A 17,130-nucleotide genomic window follows, 5' to 3' on the forward strand; every position below is an offset into this window, starting at 1 on the left:
GTCCCTTTTTCTTTTTTCTTTTTGTTCTTTTTTTGCTTTTTTTTTTTGCTTTTTTTTCTTTTTGCCCTTTTTATTCTGATTAAATATTTGCACTTGGCATCTGGTTCACCTTTTGGTAACTCCTTTGGATTGATGTCTTCACTCATGTGAGCAGATTTCTTCCACATTGCCCCCCAGTGTGGAGGGTGATCCTTGGTTAGGGTTGAATCAGAAGAAAAATACTATAGGCTCAAAAGGGGACACAAGGGATATATATTTTCTCCTGTTGTGAAGGGATAAAGAAAGAAAGCCGTTCATCATTTCATACATGGAAGTCCTCACAGAAAAGGTATCCCCAGGGGGATAGATTTTCAGGATTAATTCTATTCACATGAAAACAGTGTAATTAACGCGTGATAGAATTATTTCGGATGAATTCTTCTTTTTTCCCCAGATGTCTCAATGTTCAAGCTCCCCGCAAGATGCCCCAAGTTGTGTCTTTAGAATAAATCTCATGTTCAGATGAACAACTCAATGCCTTGGGTTAAAATGTCAATTTTGAGTCTAAAAAGGCAGTGGTGTGATCTTATTGACTCAAAGAAAAGTATGGGTGTATCAAAAAGATAAAGGCAATGTTCAAGAATTTCAAAGGGAGGTAATGTCAAATTTTGGTCTTTTTTGTAATGACCATGAGTTATTTTGGCCAAAGAATCAAGGTATTTTATTCTGGGGTTTGAGACAGGATAAGAAATGTCTAATCTTGTCATATGTCAAAAATCTATAATTCTTGAAGAATTAAAAGAATCCTTAATTCATTTAATATTCGAAGAACTAAAGATTAAAACTCGTTCAATTGCTCCACCTTAGAAAGTAGCATAAATTCAATCGTTTAACAGATTAAGCAAACATGAAAGATCAGAGACGTGTTCAAACAAAACAATCCTCTAAGTGCAAATGGTATATGTCATGTCACCTTCTTCGGCTTTTTATGCCCTTGAATCCATCAGGTTTTGGATCTTGCGCTTCAATGCCTTATAGTTCTCAGAGGAATGTTTGGGGCTTCTTATGTGGTAACAGCTAACAGCTTCAACATTGTAGTCCTTAGGATACGAGGATTCTTTTCTTAGATCATCATGGCCGGCTTTGTCCTATCATCAGCTAATTAGGCTTTTTAATTTACAATCTTGCTTCCATGTGGTTAAATTCGCTTTATCGAGTCCTTCATGACTTAATTTCATGTTTGTGAAAATGCTTAAAATTGTAGATGAAAATGCAAAAAGGAAAAAATGCAAAATGCAAGAATGCATGAAATGTTCGAGGCATTGATCCAGAAAAATGTCCATTATTATAAATAATCCTTATTCAGACAAAAATGTTTTATCTTGTAAGAGATATAAAAACAATAAAAGGTATGTTCGGAATAAATCTTCTAGACATCCATCCGAGATACTTTCTTCCATGACTCGACTGCTTCTTTGATCATCTTCTTATAACTGTCACCGTGATACATAAACTCTGATATAGATAATCCATATGTTGTTGAGACAAACTGATGTGCCCCATACTTTCTAAGTGCCAACAACAGAGCATACCCAACTGCACCTCAAAGTCCAAATAGGGTCATAGTGTCAGAATTCCCACACTTGAAAAGAACATCACTGAGGAACAACCAGGGGGCTCTCCAGGTAATATCCCGGTCCTGAAGATGAGTGAAGACTTTCATCCATTTCTCTTTTGAAGTGCCTTCATGTCATGTCATGGTGATGAACTCTCTCAAAGGTGAATACGTAGTGATAAATCTACAGTAGGCAACCCCATTAGTCTTTCAGAAGTGGATGTGAATCCAGACTTGAAGGAACTGAACACATCCAATGAATTTACCTCCACCAGCTCTTCGGTAATGGTTGAGAGACCAAAAGGTCTCGGCTGAGATGGTCGGTGCTGGGTTGAATCGTTTCGGAAGTTGCTCAAACAGTTCCACCACAGCTGCGTCAATGCATCCCAAAACCTTTGGAAAGATGATCAAGCCATCCAGACCTAGTGCAAAAAGGTCTATAGTCTTCCATTCATCACGGTGGTCCTTCATTAGTTCCCTTATGTGGATCCACTCAATTCCTTGCCCGTTACCTTTGTTTCGGAGTCGGTCAGTCACCCATTTTTCATCAACTCCTGCAATCTTAGCCAGTCCGTTCTTGAAAGGCTGACTCTTGATGTGTTTGATATAGGCTCGCTCCAGTTTAATGCTTTCACAGTGTAGTATACTCCTCGATGGTAGGTACCATGTCCTCCTGGTTAAAAGTGAAGCAACTGTATCCCAGGTTCAAAAATTGAACCAAGACTCTGATTAAGGGCTCATCGGTCTTAACATGAAGCAAAAATGCAATGTCACCATACCGCTGACTGAACTTCTATTTCCGATCATTCTTCCAACTATCTCATATGTCTCGAAGTTCTTGCACATTATTCTGTTTTAGGTTGATAGAGGCGTAGCTAACCAGCACTGACACATAGCTTCCTTGAAGACTGTCTCCCTTTTCCTTCTGAGTCTTCTCGGACCATAGTCGTACCTCGGGGTTTTTAATCTCTTGTATTACAACACCTTTGTCCATGGATTCAGATTATTCGAGTTTTAACAAACACGTTTTAGTGGATCAATGACCTCTTTTATGATGCAAGTGATGAAAATAAAAATAAAAGAAAGATGAAAAGAGTTAGTGAGGTGAAAAAAAATAAAAAACGATCATAAAAATGAAAGTCCTACCCCACATGATATCTACCCCACATGCTTATTATTCCTACCCGGACATGATCTCTATCCCGCATGCTACTTTCAAACAAATCCTAACCGCATATTTGTCTAGTTCGCATGCTTTGAACAGAAACTAAAGCAGGAAACAAAGCAGCCTAGGGTTTGGAATGAGATTTTGGGGTGGGCTCTAATTCTCCATGGTCTCCCGGTTTAGGTGCTAAAAAATGGTACCCGAGTTCTCCTTGCTGGTGCCCCCTTGGGCTTGCCAGACCCTTAGTCCTAAACCCATCACAGGCTTGTGTGGACTAAGTTAAACTCGAGAGGAAACATTCCCTTATGCCCATACGGAGAATAAATTCACACGAAGACATAAGGTATATGAATCTCGAAGGTTACTTGCTAGGCCCATACGGAGAATAAATTCACACGAAGGCGTCGCTTTCACCCCCACTTAAATAGGGTTCGGAGCTCGGGTATAGAGCCTTTAGATGAAAAATCTTTAAGGGCTGAAATCATTAAAAAACGGTCAGTACAACTATTTACTTCGAAAATATAATCAAAAGTAAGCAATAAGGATCGAAATGTTACCTTAAAATGTAAACTTACCCTTTTCATTAAAAAGACAACTGGAAATTACCTTAGCCTGACTCACTTACGGTCCCCAGCGGAGTCGCCAAGCTGTCGTAACCGTCTTTCCGTTGGGCCCCGGAATTGGGCTTCGACTTGAAAAATGTGGATTGGAGTCACCACCGATCATTTATTTAAAAATAAATGGGTTGATCGGATACCCTATTTCTTACCTGATCTGCGTCTTACCAGAAATATGTCGGGTTCGGGAGTCGGTTATGGTCAAGGAAGGATTAGCACCCTTGAACCGCCCTTTCGGTACTACGTAATTTCCAGTTGTCTTAATTAAGAAAAATAACAAGTTAAATTAAAAGGTAAAGTTTCGATCCTAATTATTTACCCTTGATTGATTTGAAAAAAAATCGAGAAATGTGTTAGATAAACAAGGTAAAGAAAACAAATAAGATACAAGGGAAAAATAAAATAAATAAAATAAGTAAGTAAGATAAGAAAAAATAGTAAAGTAATAATTATATATAGTAATATTTGAAAAAAGGAAAAAATATAAATATATATATATATATATATCAAAGTATTAATAAAATAAATAAGCTATATATGTACACCAAATACTTAAAAATAGAAAAGCTACCCTCCCAATTCACCGAAAATGGGGGGCTCTAGTAAGAAATAAGACAAAAAAATGGGCCCTCTAGGTTAGTAGTATATAATATAATGTTTAATAATGATAATGATAAAGACACAAGGTTTTTAAAAAAAATAATAATATAATAATAATGAATAAAAAAACAAAAATATAAAATAATATAAATATATAAGTTATAAGATATATTACATAAATAAAGAAATAATCAAATAAAAATAATTAAGAATATATATATTAATATATATATAAATAAACTATTAAAAGTATAAAAATATATACGACTAGATAAAGATAATTTAATATATATATATAGTAATATTAGACTTATAAGTAAAATTAAAGAAATATATATATAATAATAATAAAATATAGTAAAAAATCAAATGAAAATAATTTAATATATATATATATATATATATATATATATATATATGCATATAATAATAATAACATGAATAATAAAAATAAATGAATAAAATATCCATATAATAAATAAAGGGACTAATATAGATTTTTAAAATGCTCTTTCCCTCCTTTAACCGAAAATCAAACCGGTTTTTAAAAATAAGCCTCGGGGTAGTTCTAGGTTCGAAACTTCGAAACCCCACCCATTTTGGTCATCGGCGCAACCCACGTTTTGGGTTATTCGAACCAAATCTCAAGAAAAATAACGTGCACAAGCAAAAGAAAGAAAAAAGAAAATGCTACCTTTTATTTCCTTTTCGAATCCTTTACAATAGCTTTGCCTTTGTATCTTCCCGTGCTTTCCTCTATGTTTTGTGTATAAATCGTGTCTTACAATGGTGAGTTACAATGGCTATTTATAGTGCTTGTGGATCCTATCTTTAGGAATTTAAATATAGTAGAACTCTATCCTATTTTTTGAATCCTAGCAAAATTCTATCCTATCTTTAGGAGTTTGAATTCTAGTAGGACGAAAAGGTGTGTTGACAATAGGAATAGTACTTACTTCAATATATTTACTTTTTGCAACGCTTCGATGGGAGAGTTGAAAAATGTGAGTAGAGTTCTTTTGATATTTGAGTTTAAGAGCAGGTTGTATGGAATCAACGTAAATGAAGACATTCTCAGAGAGTGGGCTGCTACAATCGGATGTTCAGTGGGTTTCTTTCCAACGGATTATTTGGGTTTGCCTCTTAGGGCGTAGAAGAACTCAACATCTTTATGGGATCCTGTTATACAAAAGTTTTACAAGAAAATGGTTGGTTGGAAGGCAGCTACATTGTCTATGGCTAGTAGAGTTGTGTCTCTGCTGATATATTATTTTCAATATTCAAAATATCGAGTTGTGTTCTGAAGAGACTTAATTCAATCATGGTGAAATTTCATTGGGGAGATTCGGTTGATAGAACAAGAATTCACTGGGTAAATAGGTATATTGTTTGTAAGCCTAAGGCTTTGGGAGGGCTTGGTATCCCAAATTTAGAGCTTATGAATATAACATTATTAGGAAAATGGGCATGAAAATTTGCTAACGAGAAAAACTCATGGTGGAAAAGGATTATTTTTTGTAACAACAAGATTGATCCAAATTAAATGGGGAGGAAAATTTCAGCCTCCTATAAGGCATCATGGATGTGGAAGGCGGTGGTAAGAAATTGTTGTTCGGACGGACGATACATTTGAAGCATGTTTGCGGAATAATCTCCAATTAAACGTGGGTAATGGGGAATCAATTTTGTTTTGGCATGATGCTTGGCTTGATGGAGTTTCTTTGAAATAGCGCTTTCTAAGGTTGTTCTCTCTTTCGAATAACAAAGATAGGAAGATTGTTGATTTAAAAAAAACAAACTCTTTAGGTTGTTTTTAGGACATTCATTTGAGAAGAAATCTCGTCGATTGGAAGATGGTGCAATGGAATGATTTAATTTCATTGTTATACAATTTTAATTCCTCGCCTTTGATTGAGGACACTCTTGTGTGGAAAGGAGAAGGGGATGGTCGTTTTACAATAAAGTCTTGTCTTAAGCTCCTTCTTGATAGTTTTGAGGATAATTACTTGTGGTTAAAACACGTGTGGTGTGGTGTAGCTCCTCATCGGGTGGAATGTATGGTATGTAGTATATAAGAAAATGATAGTCAAAGTATATTTAATTAAATGTGTGGTTCAAGGGATTGGAGATCCATCTTGTCCATTATGCGTTTTGGATTCAGAATCTTTTTTTCATTTGTTTGTTTCTTGCAAAGTGTCATAGGGTTTATGGGTGAGTTTTTTGCACCTTTGGAATGTTTCGTTTGCTATTCCTGAGAGTCTTGTTGCTTTGATTTCATTCTGGTCTGATTTGTACTTCGATTGATCATTTGGGGATTTATCCCAAGAGTCATTATGTTGTCAATTTGGAAGTTGAGGAATGAGATCATTTTTAATAATGGGGTATATGGTGCAATGGAGGATCCCCCACCAGGATACAAAAGGGATAAGCACCTTAGAAAATTTTAAGGAAAACCATGCTGCCACCCTATACCACTCAAAGCTAATGAAGGATTATGCTTTGTTATCTTTTCTCACAAGGCATAGGGTGACAGCATGGTTTTACTTAAAATTTCCTAAGGTGCTTATCCCTTTTGATAACCTGGTGGGGGATCCTTCATTAGCTGATTGTGTTCCGAGTCTTAAGAGGGCTTCTCTAGAGTTTGTAAGCTAGTCTCCTCCTGGTTTTGTTAAAGTGAACATGGATGGTGCAATGGAGAAAATGTGGTTGGAATGTGGTATTGGTGGGCTTCTCAGAGATGAGAATAGTGTGGTGCTGGGATCTTTTCAGAGAGCTAAGGTTCTAGCCCTCCAATTCTGACAGAGTTGTTAGCAATCAAGAGAGGGTTGCAGCTTTTCTTAGAGTTGGGAGAATCGGTGAATCGAAGGCTTATTTTAGAATCCGATAGTGTTGTGGTTGTGGAGTGGATTAATAGCCCTGCTTCTAGCACCCCGTGACATTGCATCGTTTGCGATTGACAAAGGTGTTATTGTTAGGCATGTCTTGAGAGCAGCTAACTGGGAAGCAAATGAACTTGCTAAGTTAGAGATAGGTTAAATGTTTATGTATTGGGTTTGTTGTAGATCGAGGATGTTATGGTTGTTTTCAATGATTGTGTTTTGTTTGTGTCTTGTTTGATTGTTTATAGGTAAGAATTACTAAGCAATAAAATTTTGAGGCATTCTTTTCCTCCTTCCAATGTCTGTTGAGTCACTTTTGTAGCTTAACGGTTATGAAGAGAGTTTTTAACGAGAACTCCCATTTTCTAAAAATAATGAGTGAACATATTAAAATCGAATGTATAAACCGATTAAGAAAGCCAAAAACTCTTGAAACTTAGAGAATAAGATTCCAGTTCAAAGAATCAACTACCTTCCTCAAGTTCACCTTTGTTTTCAATCTTCATATCATTTATGTCAAAAAAAAAAACTTGAAAAAACTGTCTTTGGATGTTAAAATAACGCCACTGATTAGTCAATAGTTTAGGACTAAAATCGTTAATTCTTATCTCTTATTGTTTCTATCAATCATTCTCGGCCGTCTCCTATATCGCAGAACGATCATCCATCCATCGTTACCCAACCTTTGATTAGTCATTACCTTTATCATCACCTTGTACTTCTAAATTTTCAGATCTCTCAAATATCCAATATCTAAATCCTAATCAATAATCAACGCCAACTGCTCCTTAAAATTATAAATTCAACGCCGTAGGAAGTGAGATTGTTGTGGGTTTGGGATATGATAAGCAGTAAATTTTCGTGCTTGCTTTCATTGGAGTTTGAACTGATCCACGACATTGGAGTTTCCATCAGTTGAGGATAGGACTGTAAATGAGACGAGACAGATCGCGAGCTACTCAAGATCGACTCGATCAAGATTTAATAAATACTCAGATCGAATGGACTCGACTAATTCAATTATATTATTATTATGTTTAAATATATAATTTTTTTGATAGAATCAACTAATTTTATTCAAAATAGGAAATATCCCAAATTATAATAAATATTTACAACCACAATCGTAAATTAAGCACATAACTAGGAAAATTTCCTATAATCATTGAAACAAAACTAGTAACTTAAGATCACATAAAGGTCATACAATGAAAGATTAAATCTAACCAACAAACTCAAACAAAGAAAAAATACAAACAGGTCTGATCGTATCAGCAAACAAACCACAAAAGGAGATCAAGCTATTGACAGACTACTAAAAAATTACAAATCAAACTCGAGCGACGTGAAAAGCTATCCATGAACGCAAATCAGGTATCCAAATCGAATCCGAGGGTTCAAAGCATAGAAGATCATAAGTGTTGAATTTTTAAATGTCAAATTTACTACTTACTCTCCAAAGTTATTTTGAACTTCAAAGATTGAATTATTTTTTATATAACAAAAAGGGGGAGAAGTTTGTGGTTTGAAAAATTCAATTTCTTAATGAAAAAGGGGGAGCTTAACATTTTCATATATTTTCCAACAATTGGTAACAATTGATATCTTTTTCATTAAACAATTTATTAAGGGGGAGTTTTGCCAAAAATAATTTTTCAAATGTTTTGTTATATCAAAAAGGGGGAGATTGTTGAACTATGTTTTGATATAACAATTTAAGGCAAAATGGTTTTTGGACTTGAATTGAATTTACAAAATGTTTTTGGACTTAATTAAATTTATTCAAAGTTTTAAAAGGTTTAAAAAATAATTCAAAGTCCATTAAAAGGTTACTTTATCACTAGTGTTAAAAGTGATCATGGAACTGAATTTGAAAATCTTGGATTCATTGAGTTTTTTAATTCTAATGGTATTAGCCATAATTTTTCAGCACCTAGAACCCCTCAACAAAATGGAGTTGTTGAGAGGAAAAATCGAACTTTAGAAGAAATGGCTAGAACCATGCTTTGTGAAAATAATTTGCCAAAATATTTTTGGGCGAAAGCCACAAATACCGCTTGTTATGTTGTAAATCGAGTAATGATTAGGCCAATTTTAAAGAAAACTCCATATGAAATTCTCAAAAATAAAAAGCCTAACATTAGCTATTTTCATCCTTTTGGATGTAAATGTTTTGTTTTAAACAACGGTAAAGAAAATATTGGCAAATTTGATGCTAAAAGTGATGAAGGAATTTTTCTGGGTTATTCCTTAAATTCTAAAGCTTATCGTGTATTTAATAAAAGAACTTTAGTTGTAGAAGAGTCTATACATGTTGTTTTCGATGATAATCCCCTTCCAAGGAAGGATTCTTCTGTTAATGATGATGTAGGTATTGTACAAGCAAATGACGTTAGACATGACGTTGGAGAATCATCATCAAAGGAAGAAACAAAAGATGAGGAAACTCATGATCCTCTCGAGAATCCAACCATTGAAGAAAGGGAAGTATCTTTTCCAAGAGAGTACAACTATGTCAAGGATGGTGAAATTATAGGTGATCCATCAAAAGGGGTAACTACTCGATCTTCTCTTAGAAATATCTGTAATTATGTTGCATTTATTTCATTCATAGAGCCTAAGAACATCAAAGAAGCATTAAAAGATGAACATTGGATTATGGCTATGCAAGAAGAATTAAATCAATTTGAGAGAAGTAAAGTATGGACATTAGTTGAAAGGCCTAGTAATAAATCTACTGTATGTACTAGATGGGTTTTTAGAAATAAACTTGATGAAAGTGGTAATATAGTGAGGAACAAGGCTAGACTTGTTGCTCAAGGCTATACTCAAGAAGAAGGCATAGACTATGATGAAACATACGCTCCCGTAGCTAGGATGGAAGCAATTAGAATGTTATTGGCATTTGCATGTTTCAATGAATTTAAATTATATCAAATGGATGTTAAAAGTGCATTTTTAAATGGTTTTATAAAAGAAGAAGTGTACGTGGAACAACCTCCAGGTTTTGAAGATTCAAATTTTCCGGATCATGTTTTAAAATTGACAAAAGCTCTTTATGGTTTAAAACAAGCTCCTAGATCTTGGTATGAAAGATTGTCAAATTTTTTAATTGAAAAAGGTTTTTTAAAAGGAAAGGTTGACACTACATTGTTTTTAAAGAGAAAAGGTAAAGATTTATTAGTAGTTCAAATTTATGTTGATGATATAATATTTGGTTCTACTAATGATGTTCTTTGCCAAGAATTTTCTAAGCTAATGCAAAGTGAGTTTGAGATGAGCATGATGGGGGAGCTCTCATTTTTCTTGGGACTCCAAATCAAGCAAAGAAAAGATGGCATCTTCATTAATCAAGCTAAGTACGTCAAAGATATGCTCAAGAAGTTTGGACTGGAAAATGGGAAACCTCATAACACTCCAATGAGCTCTTCAACAAAGCTTGATTTAGATGAAGGAGGTAAATGTGTAGATGTTAAATTATATAGGTCAATGATTGGCTCTTTGCTTTATCTAACTGCAAGTAGACCGGACATTATGTTTAGTGTTTGCTTATGTTCTAGATTTCAATCATGTCCTAAGGAATCACATTTACTAGCTGTTAAGAGAATATTTAGATACCTTAAGGACACTCCTAGTTTAGGACTTTGGTATCCTAGAGACTCTAGTTTTAGCTTGCATGCTTTTTCTGATGCGGATTATGGAGGATGCAAATTAGATAGGAAAAGCACCTCCGGCACTTGCCAATTCCTTGGAAATATGCTGATTTCTTGGTTTTCAAAGAAACAAAATTGTGTTGCATTATCTACCACTGAAGCCGAATACATTTCAGCTGGTAGTTGTTGTACACAAGTTTTATGGATGAAACAACAACTTTTTGATTATGGAATTGAAGTAGGTACTATTCCTATCAAGTGTGACAATACTAATGCTATTTGTCTCACTAAAAATCCCATCCAACACTCTAGAACTAAACACATTGAAATAAGGCATCACTTCATTAGAGACCATGTCACTAAGGAAGATGTAGTTCTAGAATTTGTTGATACTTTGCACCAATTAGCGGATATTTTTACAAAACCCTTAGATAAAGAAAGATTTTGGACACTTAGAAGAGAATTAGGTTTAACTGACCTATCTTCACTTAGTGTTTAAAATAATTTAGCACTTTTAATAAATACTGAAAAATGCTTATAATAATAATTTTTGATTGTATTCTTGCTATTAGTTAGGGGGAGTTTATGATTCTTAATAAAAATTAATTTTATGTTCAAATAAAGTTTGAAGATTAATTTGATTGATTGAACATAATTAATTTTTGATATATATGAGTTGCCATTACCATTAGAGCCAAATTATTTAGCATTTTAAGTGTTTAAAATGGATTTTTGATATTTTTGCGCTTCATGCACCGATGCATTTAACAATGCATCGATGCATCCTTGAATATGCATCGATGCATAAGACCATGCACCGATGCATCCGTCGGGTTTTAGGTTTAAAATCTTCATCTTCTTCATTTTTCAAAACCTAAAACACAAACTCTCGGCCGTTCGTCCCCCTCTCACCTCAAATCTCTATTTTTGCTCAAAATCTTCGGGAAAACATCGGATTCTTCAAGTTTTTCATCCTACAAACCTGCTACACTCATTAAATCGCGCAAAACATCTCCTCATTCCCCTTAATCCAAATTTTTCAAGGTATTTTCACAAAAACTCTATTTCATTAAATTTTTGAACTTAGGACTAGTTTAGATTAGTTCTAGTTTGAAATAATTATCGGGCATTGGCTATATGATGATTTTAAACTAGTTTCTACAACGAATTTCATCAAAAACGCATAATTTTTCAAAATTATTTGGAAATTTCGAATTCAAAAAAAAAATTATTATTATTATTTCGAAAATTATTGATTCAATTGTGTTGTTTTCATGAAAACTATGCGTATTATGATATTAATTTTAAATAGTTTTCAAAACTTTGCCCATTAGGATTATGTTAGAGAACCTTGAATTATTGAGGACTCATTTGAGTTTTGGGATTGAATTTTGTGCATAAATGTGTTTTTAAATTGCAGGTGATATTTCTTTTCCGATTTCCCTAACCATGTCTAATCCCAAATGCCCTAGATCATCCTCGAGTCGGTCTCACCAAAACCGTCCTCCCGCTCCTAGACCTCAAAATCCATCCAATATTCCTTCATCCCTCATTAGTACTTGTTTTAACATGCCTGAAAACCGTAGGGATGAATTGTACTCTAGGTACATGAACTCTTTCCAATCCTATCGTATTAGGGAAGAGCGTATTCCTTCTCTACAAGCTATGATAAAACTTGAATTTGAATACCTCTCAATTCTTCGCCGATGGAAGTTTGATAAACTATTTTCTCTTCAACCCATCGTCTTTCACCAACTTGTCCGCATCTTTTATTCCAATGCGGTTTGTATTCAGAACACAACTCAGTGCGGTACTATAGCGATTAGATCCTATCTTTTAGGACAATATATCACTATTACTTCTGAATCCATCGCATCTCATTTTGGTTTAGATGACGAGGGTTTATTTAATGAGAAGGAAGATGTGGAATATCCATATCTTCCTAGTGCTAGTGTCAGTACCTTTAGGTCTCACCACGATCGATTTCTTCACTTAATGATCTCTTGGTGGTTTAGACCATCCGCAGTTCGGTACTCCACACTACGTACTACAGACTTATGGTGGATGCACTGTATAAAGAACAAAAAGAAAATCAATTTTCCACATATTGTCTTTAGCGCGCTTGTCGATATCATAAACGTCATTCCCTCAAAGCATGTAGAAACCCTACCTTATGGTTGTCTACTAAGCAATTTGTTTATCAAACTCGGCCTAGATGTCTCCCTTGACAATCCTATTCCGCTCCAAAACCCAATCAATATCACATCCTTAAAGAAATCGGATTGGAAATTGGATGAGAACACCGGACTATGGTCTTTTCGACCCGGTAAGCAAACCCGGGAGCTAGTTCTTCACGAGCTGCTCCTAGTTCTTCTCGTGCTCCTCCTCCTCCTCCAGCTCCTGACGCTGATAATGATCCAGAGCTTCAAAGGCTTATGAGAGATATTGACGAGGAAGTACCAGCTCGCAAGATGATCAAACGCCACCTTATTTCCAATCTTTTCTAGAGTCGTTTGATCTGCGTTTTGCTTCCATGGAGTCTACGATTACTGAGTTTCAGAGGGAGATGCGTGATCGTATGGATGCTCTTACTCTTGAAGTTAGAGCTCATTATCCTCCTCCTCCTCCCGATTCCGCTATGGATGATTAAACGTTATTTGATGATATTTGGTTTTAAACTTTAAGAACTTGGATTGTTAAACTTTTTGATTTGAATGTTTATGTTTGTTTGGATGTTTGGATGCTTGAATGTTTGAACTTAATTTTAATATATTTGGTTTGAATTTTATTCATTTGCATCATTAGATATATGACCAATTATGCCATTTCACATTTTATTATGAATATTGTTTATGAAAACTAATGGCTAATCTCTCTTTTGATTGTGATCTTAGCAGCTTATTATTAATAAATCAATTGGCTAATTTTTTTCAAAATTCTTGTTTAAAACGTTTATATAGAGTCTTTTTGATTTAACAAAAAGGGGGAGAAAATTTAAGATGTGCTATAGATGTGCTATAGTAAGGGGGAGTAAGTTTTTCAAAATCGATTTCAAAAATAATTTCTTAAACAAATCTTAAAATTATTCAAATGTTTTGTTATATCAAAAAGGGGGAGATTGTTGAAAACATTTTTGATATTTCGATATAACAAATTAAGTTAAATGAATTTTAAGATTTCACAAATGATTTTACAAATTCGATTCAATTAACCGAATATCAAATTATTACTCCAAGTTTTTCAAGATCAATTTTAATCCTTACTAAATGTGTAAAATTGTGATTTATACTTAAACTATTTTTTGAAACAATTTTCACAAAGTATTTTGAACCAAAAACAAGCCTTAAATCAATTATTCAAAGGCATGCACTGATGCATCAGTCCATGCATCGATGCATCGATGAATTAATTGAACATCGAATGCATTCCATGCACCGATGCACTCTCCATGCATCGATGCACTCTGAATATTTTCAAAACATTGAATGCATTTGATGCATCGATGCACAAGCCATGCATCGATGCACAAGCCATGCATCGATGCATCAGGCTATTTTTCAAACATCGAATGCATTTCATGCATCGATGCACACTTGGTGCACCAATGCATCAAGTGTTCCAACGGTCAAAATATTTGAATTTTACACGAATGCACCGATGCATACTTGATCATGCATCGATGCATGAGACGCTCCACCTAGAAAAATTAATTGTTTTCACACTTAAACGGCTCTATTATCCCCACTAATTATCACCAACGTTCAGAATTGATTCAAGGGGTATTTAAACAAGTTCTGGAGCCATTGATCAACAAAAAAAACAACATCAATCAACTAGAATCAAGAGAGAATCAAAGAGAAAGCATCAAACCTCAAGTTTGAGTATTTCAAGCCTATTTTTCATCCAATATTCATTTGCTTTCAAGAACACTTTTGTACTCAATTGTATTTATCCTTGAGTGTTCTTTTCTTTGTTCTAGAATTGTGAAAACATCTTACCTTGTGAGGTTTTCTTGTAAGTTTGCAAATTTGTAATCTTCTCTTTGGGAAAAAGAGTGTTCTCAAGAGTTGGGGTATACTCTTGAGGGATTTTGTAAGGTTATCTCTTTGGCCTCAAAAGAAAGAACAAATTAGTGAATTTGTTGGAAAATCCTTAGTGTGGATAGCTAAGGTAGTGGACGTAGACTTTGTTTGAGAAAGTCGAACCACTGTAAATCGTTGTGCAATTACTTTAAATTTTCTGCAAAAGCTTCCACGAAATTTTTAATTGCCAATTCACCCCCCTCTTGGCCGATTCCGTAGATCGAGCCTAACTCGTTAAGAAGGTTTAACCACCTTGAGACGATCCTCGAAGAAGCTCTACCAATTCTCGACGCAACCGACAAAGAAATGACTTTTTCCTCCGGTGCTTATTATCTTGAAGAATATCCTAGTATGGATTCACAACCGGTCAACAAGCCATCCTTCTTCAATGGAGCAAATTATGCACATTGGAAGAACAAGATGATGTACTTTATTCAATCCTACAATCTAGGAGCTTGGTACTCAATCATGGACGATTACTCCTCTCCACCCGGCAAGTACAACGATTGGAGTAGAGAAGAGCAGAAAAATTTTCAGCTTAATTCTAAGGCTATACATATTATATTTTGTGCTTTAGGCCCAAATGAATATGGAAGAGTCTCATCTTGTTCCAGTGCCAAAGAGATTTGGGATAAGCTCCAAGTCACTCATGAAGGAACCGACGAAGTGAGGGAATTAAAGAAAAGTCTTCTCAACCATAGCTACGAGAACTTCAAGATGAAACCCAATGAAGACATCAAAGCTATGATGGATAGATTTACCGTGATTGTCAATGGTCTCAAGGGATATGGAGAAGTAATCCCATATGAGAAGCTTGTGAGGAAGATGATATACTCTCTTCCAAAGGAGTGGCGATCAAAGAAGACGGCCATTATCGAAGCAAGAAACCTAAAGTCTCTCACTCTCGACGAGCTAATTGGTTCCCTTCTCACTCATGAGATGATGGTGAAGGATGATGAAGAAAGGGAAGAGAAGAAAAATAAGAAAAACAAGAAGAAGAAGGATGTAGGCATTGCCTTCAAATCCACCAATGAAAGCTATCAAGATTCAAGTGATGAGGTGGATGAAGACGATGATGAACAAGAAGAAGAGATGGTCAAGCTATTGAAGGAACTCAAGAGATTCATGATTTCCAAGGAAGTGAAACATGAATCAACCAAGAAGAAGAGTCCCCCGATATGTTTCAATTGTCAAAGAAAGGGGCATGTCAAGTATGAATGTCCTCTTCTAAAGAAAAAGGGGAAGAATGCATTTGTTGCATCTTGGAGTGATGAAGATGATTCTAATGATGAAGATGAAGTAGTCAACCTATGCCTCATGACCACTCAAGAAGAATTCGAGGTATCTTCTAACTCAAATGAATTTAATTCATTTACTTTTGATGAGTTACAAGATGCTTATAATAGGTTGTATTTGGGATTTGAGACCATGAATTTAAAATATACGAAAATTAATTTCAAAACTTAAAATTAAAGATAATTTGATTTTGAAAGAAAAAGTTGATTTTGAAAATCAAAATGAAATTTTGAAAAATAATTTAGAGCTTTCAAAAATCAAAATAAATGACTTAGAAAAAGAAAATTTTGAGTTAGGAGTTAAGCTTGAAGGCTTAACAAAAGAAAAAGAATTAATTTCTAAAAATAACCTATTATGTTTAAAAATGGCAAATTGCTCACATTGTCATTTTTATGGTCATTTGGAACATACTCGTCCTTTAAAGAAAGGAAAACATTTTAAAATTAGGCAAGTATGGGTTCCAAAAAGAACAAGGGGCATTGAAACTAACGTTCAATGATCCAAAGCAATTTGGATACCAAAATCTACTTAAATTTCTCTTGTAGGTGTGTGGGAGCAATAGTGATGAAAATGATGATATTCAAGATGATCTAGCCACACATGAAAAAGGAATGGGTAACCTCTAAGCTTAATGTTTTTAATTTTGGTTATTTGGTTGCTCATTTGATTTTAAGCATGCATGAGTTTTGGTTTTAAATGTTTATACATTATTGTTTTAATCTCATGTATGTTAAAAGGTTTTATGATGAACATTTTAAAGTTTTAATGATTTTTTTTAATTTTTAGTTCATCATAAGGAATTTTGGTCAAAATTGGTTTTAATGCAAATGATATCTCTCTAACAATTGATATCAACTTTTCAAATGTTTTGATTTTATAAATTTTAATATTTTTGACATAAATTTAAATGTTTATGCATGTGGTTTAAATGAAAATGATATCTCTCTAACAATTGATATCAAAATTTTCAAATGCATAACATTTTTGGAAAACTTTATGCATATGCACTTAATTTCAATAATTGATCTTGCATAAAGTATTTTAGACTTGGATGTATTGAATTTCATGTTCTACTAACATATTTGTTATTCTTTGTTGAAATTCAATTTTGTTTAAGTGTCATGATCCTAAAGCTAAATTTTTTTTGGAATGCATTTATTGAGGGGGAGCTTTGATTTTTCAAATGATTTTTAAATGTCAAATTTACTACTTACTCTCCAAAGTTATTTTGAACTTCAAAGATT

Source organism: Hibiscus syriacus, unplaced genomic scaffold (assembly GCF_006381635.1).
Source record: "Hibiscus syriacus cultivar Baekdansim isolate YM2019G1 unplaced genomic scaffold, ASM638163v2 tig00110377_pilon, whole genome shotgun sequence".
Classification (NCBI taxonomy): Eukaryota; Viridiplantae; Streptophyta; class Magnoliopsida; order Malvales; family Malvaceae; genus Hibiscus; species Hibiscus syriacus.